This window comes from Palaemon carinicauda, chromosome 26, assembly GCF_036898095.1.
Source record: "Palaemon carinicauda isolate YSFRI2023 chromosome 26, ASM3689809v2, whole genome shotgun sequence".
Classification (NCBI taxonomy): Eukaryota; Metazoa; Arthropoda; class Malacostraca; order Decapoda; family Palaemonidae; genus Palaemon; species Palaemon carinicauda.
Window position 1 is genome coordinate 80,042,656 of NC_090750.1, and position 13,294 is coordinate 80,055,949.

A 13,294-nucleotide genomic window follows, 5' to 3' on the forward strand; every position below is an offset into this window, starting at 1 on the left:
ATTTCAGCCATATTTTTAACTATACCATTAATAATACATTGAGAGAGAGAGAGAGAGAGAGAGAGAGAGAGAGAGAGAGAGAGAGAGAGAGAGAGAGAGAGAGAGAGAGAGAGAGGTCAGACAAGAGTACGATTAACTGGATTTTAAAACTAACCGAATAACTAAAGAAAAATAGGAATTAAAAAGGTAAATAATGGCACTGAGTTTTGACAAATGTTATCAAAACATTATTAAACTTAAGGATAAACAAACATATGAATAAATAGACATTATGAATTACCTAATAAAAAGGAAAAACACATTTACTAGCATAATATCAGATTCTAATACTTTACACTGTAAAAGACCAATTTTTACACTAGAAAAGGCAAATCTTTACACTGTAAAAGACCAAACTCTACACTGTAAAAGACCAAACTCTACATTATAAAAGACCAATCTTAAAAAAAAAAACAATCTTTGCACTGTAAAAGACCAAATTTCAATTATAAAAGACCAATCTTTGCACGGTAAAAGACCAATCTTTGCACGGTAAAAGACCAATCCTTACACTGTAAAAGACCAATCTTTACACTGTAAGGGACCAAACTTTACACAGTAAAAGACCAATCTTTGCACTGTAAAAGACCAATCTTTACTCTGTAAAAGACCAATCTTTGCACTGTAAAAGACTAATCTTTACTCTGTAAAAAACCAATCTTTACTCTGTAAAAGACCAATCATTACATTGTTAAAAGACCAATCTTTGCACTGTAAAAGACCAATCTTTACACTGTTAAAAGAAAAATCTTTGCACTGTTAAAAGACCAATCTTTACACTTTAAAAGACCAATCTTTACTCTGTAAAAGACCAATCTTTACATTGTTAAAAGACCAATCTTTGCACTGTAAAAGACCAATCTTTACACTGTTAAAAGACAAATCTTTGGACTGTAAAAGACCAATCTTCACATTGTTAAAAGACCAATCTTTACACTGTTAAAAGACCAATCTTTACACTGTAAAAAACCAATCTTTGCAGTGTAAAAGACCAATCTTTACACTGTAAAAGACCAATCTTTGCAGTGTAAAAGACCAATCTTTACACTGTAAAAGACCAATCTTTGCAGTGTAAAAGACCAATCTTAGCAGTATAAAAGAAAAATCTTTGCAGTGTAAAAGACCAATCTTTACACTGTAAAAGACCAATCTTTGCAGTGTAAAAGACCAATCTTTGCACTGTAAAACACCAATCTTTACAATGTAAAAAAAGACCAATCTTTACACTGTAAAAGACCAATCTTTGCAGTGTAAAAGACCAATCTTTGCACTGTAAAACACCAATCTTTACAATGTAAAAAAAGACCAATCTTTACACTGTAAAAGACCAATCTTTTCAGTGTAAAAGATCAATCTTTGCACTGTAAAAGACCAATCTTTACAATGTAAAAAAAGACCAATCTTTACACTGTAAAAGACCAATCTTTGCAGTGTAAAAGATCAATCTTTGCACTGTAAAAAACCAATCTTTACTCTGTAAAAGACCAATCATTACATTGTTAAAAGACCAATCTTTGCACTGTAAAAGACCAATCTTTACACTGTTAAAAGAAAAATCTTTGCACTGTTAAAAGACCAATCTCTACACTTTAAAAGACCAATCTTTACTCTGTAAAAGACCAATCTTTACATTGTTAAAAGACCAATCTTTGCACTGTAAAAGACCAATCTTTACACTTAAAAGACAAATCTTTGGACTGTAAAAGACCAATCTTCACATTGTTAAAAGACCAATCTTTACACTGTTAAAAGACCAATCTTTACACTGTAAAAAACCAATCTTTGCAGTGTAAAAGACCAATCTTTACACTGTAAAAGACCAATCTTTGCAGTGTAAAAGACCAATCTTTACACTGTAAAAGACCAATCTTTGCAGTGTAAAAGACCAATCTTAGCAGTATAAAAGAAAAATCTTTGCAGTGTAAAAGACCAATCTTTACACTGTAAAAGACCAATCTTTGCAGTGTAAAAGACCAATCTTTGCACTGTAAAACACCAATCTTTACAATGTAAAAAAAGACCAATCTTTACACTGTAAAAGACCAATCTTTGCAGTGTAAAAGACCAATCTTTGCACTGTAAAACACCAATCTTTACAATGTAAAAAAAGACCAATCTTTACACTGTAAAAGACCAATCTTTGCAGTGTAAAAGATCAATCTTTGCACTGTAAAAGACCAATCTTTACACTGTAAAAGACCAATCTTTTCAGTGTAAAAGACCAATCTTTGCAGTGTAAAAGACCAATCTTTGCAGTGTAAAAGATCAATCTTTGCAGTGTAAAAGACCAATCTTTGCACTGTAAAAGACCAATCTTTGCAGTGTAAAAGACCAATCTTTGCAGTGTAAAAGACCAATCTTTGCACTGTAAAACACCAATCTTTACAATGTAAAAAAGACCAATCTTTACACTGTAAAAGACCAATCTTTGCAGTGTAAAAGACTTATCTTTACACTGTAAAAGACTAATCTTTGCAGTGTAAAAGACCAATCTTTACACTGTAAAAGACCAATCTTTGCACTGTAAAAGACCAATCTTTACAATGTAAAAAATACCAATCTTTGCAGTGTAAAAGACCAATCTTTGTAGTGTAAAAAAAGACCCATCTTTACACTGTAAAAGACCAATCTCTACACTATAAAAGACCAATCTTTGCAGTGTAAAATACCAATCTCTACACTATAAAAGACCAATCTTTTCACTGAAAAAGACCAAAGCTTTCAAACAACCTTCCAATGCAAACTTGTTTTACAAAGTAGCGCATTAGACGTAAGACTTCCAAGCCAAGTAAATTCTTTTCAAAAGAACTTGAAGCTTTGATATGGCTCGTAATTGAAGGATCGTGATAATAGCCTTGGCCGCTATTATTACACGGGAGGGGAAAAACGTGGCCAACTTTGCTCTGGGGATTCTTGGAAAGAAAACTATACAGCGCTTTGAGTGCATACCGCATTCAGTTTAAACAATAATAATAATAATAATAATAATAACAATAATAACAATAATAATAATTATAATAATAATAATAATAATATCTCCCCTATATAATAAAGAGCAATTGTCTGACAGTATATATATATATATATATATATATATATATATATATATATATATATATATATATATATATATACATATATATATATATACATATATATATATATACATATATATATATATATATATATATATATATATATATATATATATGTGTGTGTGTGTGTGTATGCATATACACACACACACACACACACACACATATATATATATATATATATATATATATATATATATATATATATGTATGTGTATATATTATCATTACTTCCTAAGCTATAATCCTAGTTGGATAAGCAGGATGCTATAAGCCCAGGCCCCCAACAGGGAAAATAGCCAAGTGAAGGAAGGTAAAAAGGAAAGAAGTATTTTAAGAGCAGTAACTATATTAAAATAGATAATTCCCATATAAATTATAGAAACTTTAACAAAACAAGAGGAAGATGAATTAGATAGTGTGCCGAAGTGTACCCTCTAGCTGCACTCTAACCTACGACAATGGAAGACCATGGTACAGAGGCTATGGCATTACCCAAGACTAGAGAACAATGGTTTGATTTTGGAGTGTTCAAGAAGAGCTGCTTACCATAGCTAAAGAATCTTTTTTGCCCTCACCAAGACGGAAGTAGCCACTCCCCTTGGGTTAACTTTCTTTTCGGTCACGTTCAGGGGGAGAGGGAGTAACCATACCCTGATGAGAGGGAGTGATACACTCTGAAACCACTCTCCTAGAAATGGCCGAACCAGCGGGTTATAGTTAGGAGAGAGAGAGAGAGAGAGAGAGAGAGAGAGAGAGAGAGAGAGAGAGAGAGAGAGAGAGAGAGAGAGAGTGCAAATATTTATCATTCTTTTATGACGGTTCGGGTACACTAGTTTTATAAACATACATACTGTACATACATACATACATACATACTCACACACACACACATATATATATATATATATATATATATATATATATATATATATATATATATATATATATATATGTGTGTGTGTGTGTGTGTGTGTGTGTGTGTGTGTGTGTGTGTGTGTGTGTGGTGGGAATAAACACAACGTCGTGATCAACATAAGCAAATTTCAAATTGGAATCTGATCCTAATCTCTTTAAATAAAAGGCAAGTTTGCTAACAAACTAAAAGAACTAGAAGACAAAAACATTGAGAAAATATAGTTTGAAAAAAAATATTTAATAAGGATGAAAACAATGATAAACTTAATCCAATGCTTCAACAAAGAAAATTCATTCAATCTAACAAGACTAAAAAAAATCTTTTGCCAGAACAGGTAGTCTAACCGATGATATACGATATAAGCCATTCTCACCAAGACGCAAGAACCAGTTTAAGAGTAGTCATATATAACACATAAATTATGCTCTCGAAAGAAGGGCTACTGGATATTTGCTAAAGAACTGGTTGGTTGATAAGAATTCTACATTATTCAATTTATGCAGTGATTAGAAGGAATATTGAAGACGGAGAGTTTGGTGTATCTCATGGAAGTTCTACGTAAAGCTATAAGTGATTGAAGTAGCTATCGAACTTTTATTTCTCGATTAAAAAGATCATTCCATAACCTGGTAGACAACTGGAATAAAAGTTCTAGATATGCAAGATTGATGAAAATAAATGCACTCATATAGGCAATTTTTTTAGTGAGGCAAATTTGCACCAACTCGCAGGGGTGTCCTTTTAGCTCGGAAAAGTTTCCTGGTCGCTGATTGATTGAACAAGATAATTCTGACCTGTCAGATGGCATGAAACTTTTCCGAGCTAAAAGGGCACCGCCGCAAGTCAGTGCAAATGAGTCTCATTAAAAAAAAAAAAAGAGTATAGTACTATGCACAGTCTGGGATGATCTGATTGCAAAGGATGGTAAAAATTATGAAAAATCATAAGCAACTAACTGAACGACGATACAAGAGGCTATTTAAATTATGGATACATAATTTAATAGGTAAGTTATAGTCCAACCAATTAAGATGAGTCACCAGTTGAAGACTGACAGGTGAGGTGAACAATACTCAGAATAGACAAATATTTGAATATCTCAAAAGACTTCCATTTATTTGTGTAAATGAAGTAGAGTTATACCTGGTGTGTTTCTTAAAAGTAAATTTGCAATCAAGAATCCCACTTACAATTCTAAGCAAGTAGTTTATGGTTAATTACTTGGAAGTTGAAAAGCCCTTGTCCTTGACCTTTAGGATGCCAGAAAACCTCAAATCAATCAATCAATTGTCCTTGACCTTCTTATAATCCCCTAAATTATCACCATGCACTAATTTTAGCTATATCACAATTAATGGATTTAGAAACCACCAGTCTAACTTAAGGATATTGAATTAATGAAAAAGAGTAGCATCACCTGCATATACAACTAGCTTGTTTTCTAGGCCAATCCATACATCGTGCACTCCTAGGGCCGAGAATAATATATTCAGGAGCACCAGATATTACATTCCTAAAGTCAGTATGGTGAGCATTAAAAACTACTCTTTACAATCTATTTTAAAAAAAATCAATAATGTTTAAGATTGAAAACATGGACCTCACGATTAACACGGTCACAAGCTGCACTAAAATCAAGGTCAATCATATGAACTTCCTCACAACAATCAAGGGACTTTTGTACAGTATTGGCGATTGTAAGGACATCACATGGTCGAATAATTTATGGAAAGCCAAACTGAAAGTTAGAGAACAGATGGTTACCTTCGGCATACATATTAAGATGTTTTACCAAAACACTTAAAAAAAACTTTAGATACTATTAGAATTATAAAAACAGAGGGGGGGGGGGTAGTCGGGAGGGCTAGAACTACCACAAAAGCTCATTTACCGCAAAAATCACCTATTCTCGTTTACAAAAAAATAAGACAAGTTAGGAACTAAGAAAACAGCTGTGTTTACAAAAAAAAAGAATATATAAAAGAATATAATTTACATGAAAGTGATCTATTTAAATGGAAAAAAAAATCCTTTCATGCTTGATAATTCCTCACTAAATAACACTCCCCAGCGAGTATAAAATACTACACTTCTTTCGAATCGAGTAAAAAGACAGGTCCTTTCGAAAATATTCACGATCGTACTTTAAAGATTTAAAGGTTTAAAGGCCACTCATGAATGGCAGAGGCAAGAGACAGTCACATTGCCCTAGCAAGCAGGACAATGCCCTAGAGACTGACCATTTACTGTATACATATGATCAGCACCCAAGGCCCCTCTCCACCCAAGCTAAGACCACGGAGGACCAGGCAATGGCTGCTGATGACTCAAAAGATAGACCTATATATAGGCTCCCCCAAACCACCCATCCCTAACTCACAAGGATGGTGAGGTTGCAGTGACCAAAAAATCTAACTAGTGTGAGCGGGACTCGAACCCCAGTCTGACGATCACCAATCAGGGACGTTACCACATCGGCCACCAAAACCCCTTTGGTCAAAAAGTCCTGCTGTGAACGATGGAAATATCCAAAGATATCTTCATAGCTTATTATTATGATAAAGGTGATGGCAAAAATAGGCTGGTGGCCTCTTGAGTATATATTATTATTATTACTAGCCAAGCTACAACCCTAGTTGGAAAAGCAAGATGCTATAAGCCCAAGGGCTCCAATAGGGAAAAATAGCCCAGTGAGGAAAGGAAATAAGGAAATAAATAAATGATGAGAATAAATTAACAATATATCATTCTAAAAACAGTAACAGCGTCAAAACAGATATGTCCTATATAAACTATTAACAACGTCAAAAACAGATATGTCGTATATATACAATAAAAAAAAATAAATAGTTTCAGTGAATCCGGCAGTTCTTATACACGAGCAATCAGTGTCAAGAATTAATTTCGTTGTTGCCTTTAGATATTTTACTTATCCATTAAATCATTAATCTTTTATCATCTTTTAATGGAATACCATCAACTCTGATCTTACACAGAAAAAAAGATACTACTGAACTTGTTAATTACGTTTACTCCGTCATCAACATTTAATTATTCACAATTTAATTATTTCGCTCGTGTTATTATACTCTTTAATAATATATAATCTACTGTAAAATATGACTAGTTTGAAAAATGATAATGTATTATCATCTTTGGTACAGAATCCTTTAATGGAAAATCCTGAAGGCAATTGACATCCCACGTTCAGGACATAGCACCTAGATAGATAGATAGATACATTACTATTATTATTAATTATTATTATCAATTATTATTATCATTATCAATAATTATCCTCTACATTTTTATCAGTATCATCTTCACCATCCTCACCACCATTACTATTATTATTATTATTATTATCATTATTATTATCATTATTACTAGCTAAGCTACAATCCTAGTTGTAAAAGCAACAGCCTACAACCTCTATGGCTTCAACAGGGAAAAGTAGCCCAGTGAGGAAACGAAATAGGGAAATAAAACTAAATATTATTAGTAAGAGTAAAATATATAAAATATCTTAAGATCAGTAACAACGTTAAAAGAGAACTGGCATACCATTTGAAGGAAAGCTTACAAACCTAAGCATAAATGATGTGCATATATAATACACAATATATATATATATATATATATATATATATATATATATATATATATATATATATATATAAATATATATATATATATATATATATATATATATATATATATATATATATATATATATATAAGATGCCTTTTTTCCATACATACATGTGTAAAGTTTCAGACACACACTACATATATATACATACATATATATATATATATATATATATATATATATATATATATATATATATATATATATATATATATATATATAATGTGTCTGAAACTTTACACATGTATATATGCAAAAAAGGCATCTTATATATATATATATATATATATAATGTGTCTGAAACTTTACACATGTATATATGCAAAAAAAGGCATCTTATATATATATATATATATATATATATATATATATATATATATATATATATATATATATATATATATATATAATGTGTCTGAAACTTTACACATGTATATATGCAAAAAAAGGCATCTTTTATATATATATATATATATATATATATATATATATATATATATATATATATATATATATATAATATATATATATATATATATATATATATATATATATATATATATATATACATATATATATATATATACACATACATACATACACATACTGTAACGAAATACATCAAAACAACACCTAAAGTCTTGGAAAAATTCCCAGACAAACGTAGAGGCTTATAAGCAGGACAATCACACCAGGTCTAAAAATACTCATCTAAACACAGAATCCCATTTAAGGCAAACGACAAAAACTCGCCTCCCAACATCCCTCTACCACTAAACCCCTCCCCCCTCCCTTTCCCTTCCCTCCAAGCCTACCACAACCCCAAAACACAGACACCATCCATCTCTCAAGAGAACAGTTGGTACGTTGTAATAAAAAATAATACCTCAAGGTACCTAAACTGAACGGCGGTAGCAAATGCTTGCGTCTTTTGTTCCATGAAGGTCCGTTTGTCTGTTTCTCGTTGCTAATTATAACGTTCTTTTGTGTTATATTTCAATTCTTTATAACAACTTGCTTAGCATATTCACTGTTTGTAAATGAAGCAGCTCTGATAAATATCCACTTTGCGAAGACGCGCATATAATTATAAGTTGCCAGCCATAAAAAAGGAGGCGTTAATGTTATAAACACACATCCACAAATCTGATATTTAATATACCAGCACTCAAGTTTTATACGTACCAAAGTCTGTGTGTGTCATTTGATTAGACAACCCTAGTTGGAAAAACAGAATGCTATAAGCCCAAGGGCTCCAACAGGGAAAATAGCCCAGTGAGGAAAGGAAATAAGGAAACTACTAGAAAAGTAATTTGCAATTACTATAAAATATGTTAAGAACAGTTAAAACATTGAAATAAATATTACTTATATATATTATAAAAACTTTAACAAGAGGAAGGGAAATAAAATAGATTAAGTGTGCCAGAGTGTACCCTCAAGCAAGAGAACTCTACCCCAAGACAGTGAAAGACCATGGTACAGAAGCTATGACACTATCCAAGACCAGAGAACAATGGTTTGATTTTGTAGTGTCCTCCTAGAAGAACATTTTCTACAATCAACTGTACTATTGTTCGCCAATTATCTTTTTGTAATATATGTTCTTATACAAAATAACCCAATACACATTATCTAGTATACATAGTAATGACGAGCTTATGTTATCTTAACAATTTGTTCTATCCCTAGCCCCGATAGAGAGTTGGATTATCATTCACTTTTTGGATGCTTTACCTCATTCACATTATTACTACCATACTCTATTTCCATTCCTTTACTACTTTATTGCGCTCCTCACATCCTCAGTTATTACTCCTACAAGCCCAGCCTTTCTTCTATCTCGAACATTTAAAAAAATACTCCTTCCATCAACCAAGAACTGCATTAACTTCGGAAAACATTTCTCCGCGTGCATTTCTCGAGGCCATTTCTTAATTAAACTTTTTTGCCTTTTTTCCCGTTGAGCTCTTCTTCACCTTTGACCAAATACCTTCATCATTTAATTTCTCTCTCTCACTTAAACTAGCTTATACTTGTACTTATAGTTGTATCTTGGAACTTCACCTCACATAATCCGTCTTTCCCCATTAATTTAATTTACGCGTTAAATCCTTCTGTTTTTATTCCTACTAGTACCCTACCATACAGGCACTCCCTGCTGTCCCAATGGCCCGATAATAGAGCCTTACAAACTTCTCTTCTATTTCGAAATCTTGTCATTGAGCTAAGTACAAAATTAATTAATTTTCTCCTTAAATAATGTTCTCCCTCATTTCTTATAAACAGTTTTATCCTCTTATATTATGCACCTACTAAATAAGTTTAAGATATACAGGCTTACAACCAATTCCCTTCTTACAACTACATCCATCACTTACTACTCCATCTATACTAAATCATACTATCGTATAATCTACAATTTCTCTTCCCAAGGAAACTTTCGAACATTCTTTATCAAATAAGTATTTTTAACAAACCCGTATTCAACCACATTTCTGGGAAGCTCTCTATATTCCTACATACTACTTACCAACACGCCTGCCTGCCTGCACCCCCCCCCCTCTCTCTCTCTCTCTCTCTCTCTCTCTCTCTCTCTCTCTCTCTCTCTCTCTCTCTCTCTCATGCACACGTATAAATGTGTATAATATATATATATATATATATATATATATATATATATATATATATATATATATATATATATATTATATATATACACACACATATATATACATACATATATATATATATATATATATATATATATATATATATATATATATATATATAAAATATACACACACATACATATACACATACTGTATACACATATATATACATATATATATGCATATATATATATATATATATATATATATATATATATATATATATATATATATATATATATATATTACACACAGTATTAAATAAACATTGTGTGATTGTCGATAATGTACGAGCATATACGACTTAACGAGTCAGCCAACGTACAGTAGTTGACGATATTCATTTACGTATGAGAGCACATATTTATAAATCAAAAACATACTGGTCAGCTAATCTAAGTACTGCTTCGGGAAGCAGCAATGATCTAAAATTTCCCCCTTGACAAGCACCAATAAACAGCGCATTATGCTATAACACGCAACGCCAAGTGCAAAACCAGTACCTCTGCCAGCCAGCCAGCGAATGATTTATGACATATCGACTAACCCCCCCCCCCCCCCTACCCCATGCCAACATCCCATTCTTCCTCGTCTGGTTCATGAACGTTCAAGTTATCCATGCATGAGCCTTCAAAACATCTTGCTTGATGTTTCATCAATAACTTCTCTTGGACACTTGACATGTTAATACATGCGTGTGACGCCCAGTCATATTTTGCAATTATATTCAGCCTCGAGTATTTACTCAAGCTGCAGAATAAGTTTCAAGTCGGAGCTCAGGTCTCGTGTAGTGATTATTGAAATAATGATTTTGTTGGGCACGTTTGCCTTGGTGCCTCGGTGGTTGTGCCTTGGGGGTAAACATTTCATTAACAGTCCAATAACCGGATAAAAGAGCGGGGCTAGGCATCGGGGTCAATGCCCTCACTTGTATAGTTTATGCTTCTGAAAGGAACAGACCCAAATCATTTGGTACCATTTAGTATGGTTCATAATGAGGGCTTAAGTTGCTAAGGGATTTTCGCTGTAACACAGAGACGTGTGCTCCTAAAACAAACATTGTTTGATGATAAATAAACAAATTTATCAATATAAAATAATAATCAAAACATATAAAAGTGGAGAGAACGAAATTCATTGTATGTCGAAAAAAAAAATCTCTCTTTTACTACGCAACTAAAGTCCCTCTACCATTTCCATAATGCTTTGAAAGGTTTCCTATAGGACGCCCTTAACCATCCTACGAAGGAACCGATCCCAAGGAATGAAATACAGTCCACCATCCTCCTCCGGCCCCCCTACAGCCCACACACGCCCATCAGAGGTAGTTAGTTATCCGTTGGGGGCGCCTGAGTGGCACCTCCTCCAATTGTTGTGGGTCAGAACGACCTCTTAAGACTCCTACTATCGCCTGAGCATCTGGGATACGCCCAACCCCACTAGTAATGATGAGGGTGGGCGTGTTTGAGCTTATACGGGCGTCTCGGCTGGCCAGCACGTTCGTACACACGTTTGTTTGTTACTACGCAGTAAAGTCCAAGGGAATTTTGTATGTGGTTGTTGACTATTGTCTACTTCCTATAAATTTGCATTAAAGTAGCCGACTTCTAAAATCTTGATCACGGAAAACATTTGGTCCTGGTTTTATTTGAATGAATAGATTCTCCTAAAAGGATATAATATATATATATATATATATATATATATATATATATATATATATATATATATATATATATATATACAGTATATATATATACATATATACACACACACACACACACACACACACATATATATATATATATATATATATATATATATATATATATATATATATATATATATATATATATTTCAAACAAATGGCGTATTAAATAAACACTATATATCACCAAATACGGCTAAGAAATCATGCAAAAAAAAGTTAAAATATAAATTTCAATTTAACATTGAGTCCTGGGGTTATATGAATAAATAATTTCTCCTAAAAAATACATATATCTTAAATAAAAGACATATTAATCATACGACTATATGTCATTAAATAGCTAAACAATCACGCAAAATCAGAGAAAAAAAGGTATAAAAATATAAAAATTAAAATTTATAATAAGTCCGAATGTCAAATCAAACAAAATTACTATAGAAAAAAAAAAGTTAAAAAAAATATAAATAATTCAATTTACAAAAAATCCGAAGGCCAAATCACACAAAATCACCAGAGAAAAAAGGCTAAAATATATACAAATTTCAGTCTATATTAAGCCCGAATGCCAAATCACAAAATCGCCAGAGGAAAAAAGATAAAAACCAAAATTTCAATTTACAAAAAGTTCAAAGATCAACGCAAGGATAAAAAACGTTCAAATTAATTTACCGTCTAAAGCAATAAAGATCGCCGAAAGAAAACCCCAATTTGATTTAAGAAAATGCACACGAGCAATCAGTCACTGCAAATCGTAGATGACTCGCTGATTGCCCTCATTTGCAAGTATGCAAATACCCACGCTCTCACTCATTAACAACCAGACTCCAGGCGTTAGCAACACTGCGTCTCAGGGGAGGGTGGAAGAACATCGCTGGCAATGCTGCTGGGATCTCTCAAACCAAGGAGCTTAAACGAAGTGTCACAAACAATCAAACACCGAGAGTTTTACAAATAGCAAACACACCCTCGGACCAGGGGAAAAATATGTATGACTATCTCATTGAGCACAATGGAACACTGTTCACGCAATAAGTAAAAAGAAATTAACGAGAGAGAGAGAGAGAGAGAGAGAGAGAGAGAGAGAGAGAGAGAGAGAGAGAGAGAGAGATTCTTAAATTTGAATAAGGAATAATTTGTGGGGCTATCTAAAGCTACCACTTTTGGCAGACGCTCTCTCTCTCTCTCTCTCTCTCTCTCTCTCTCTCT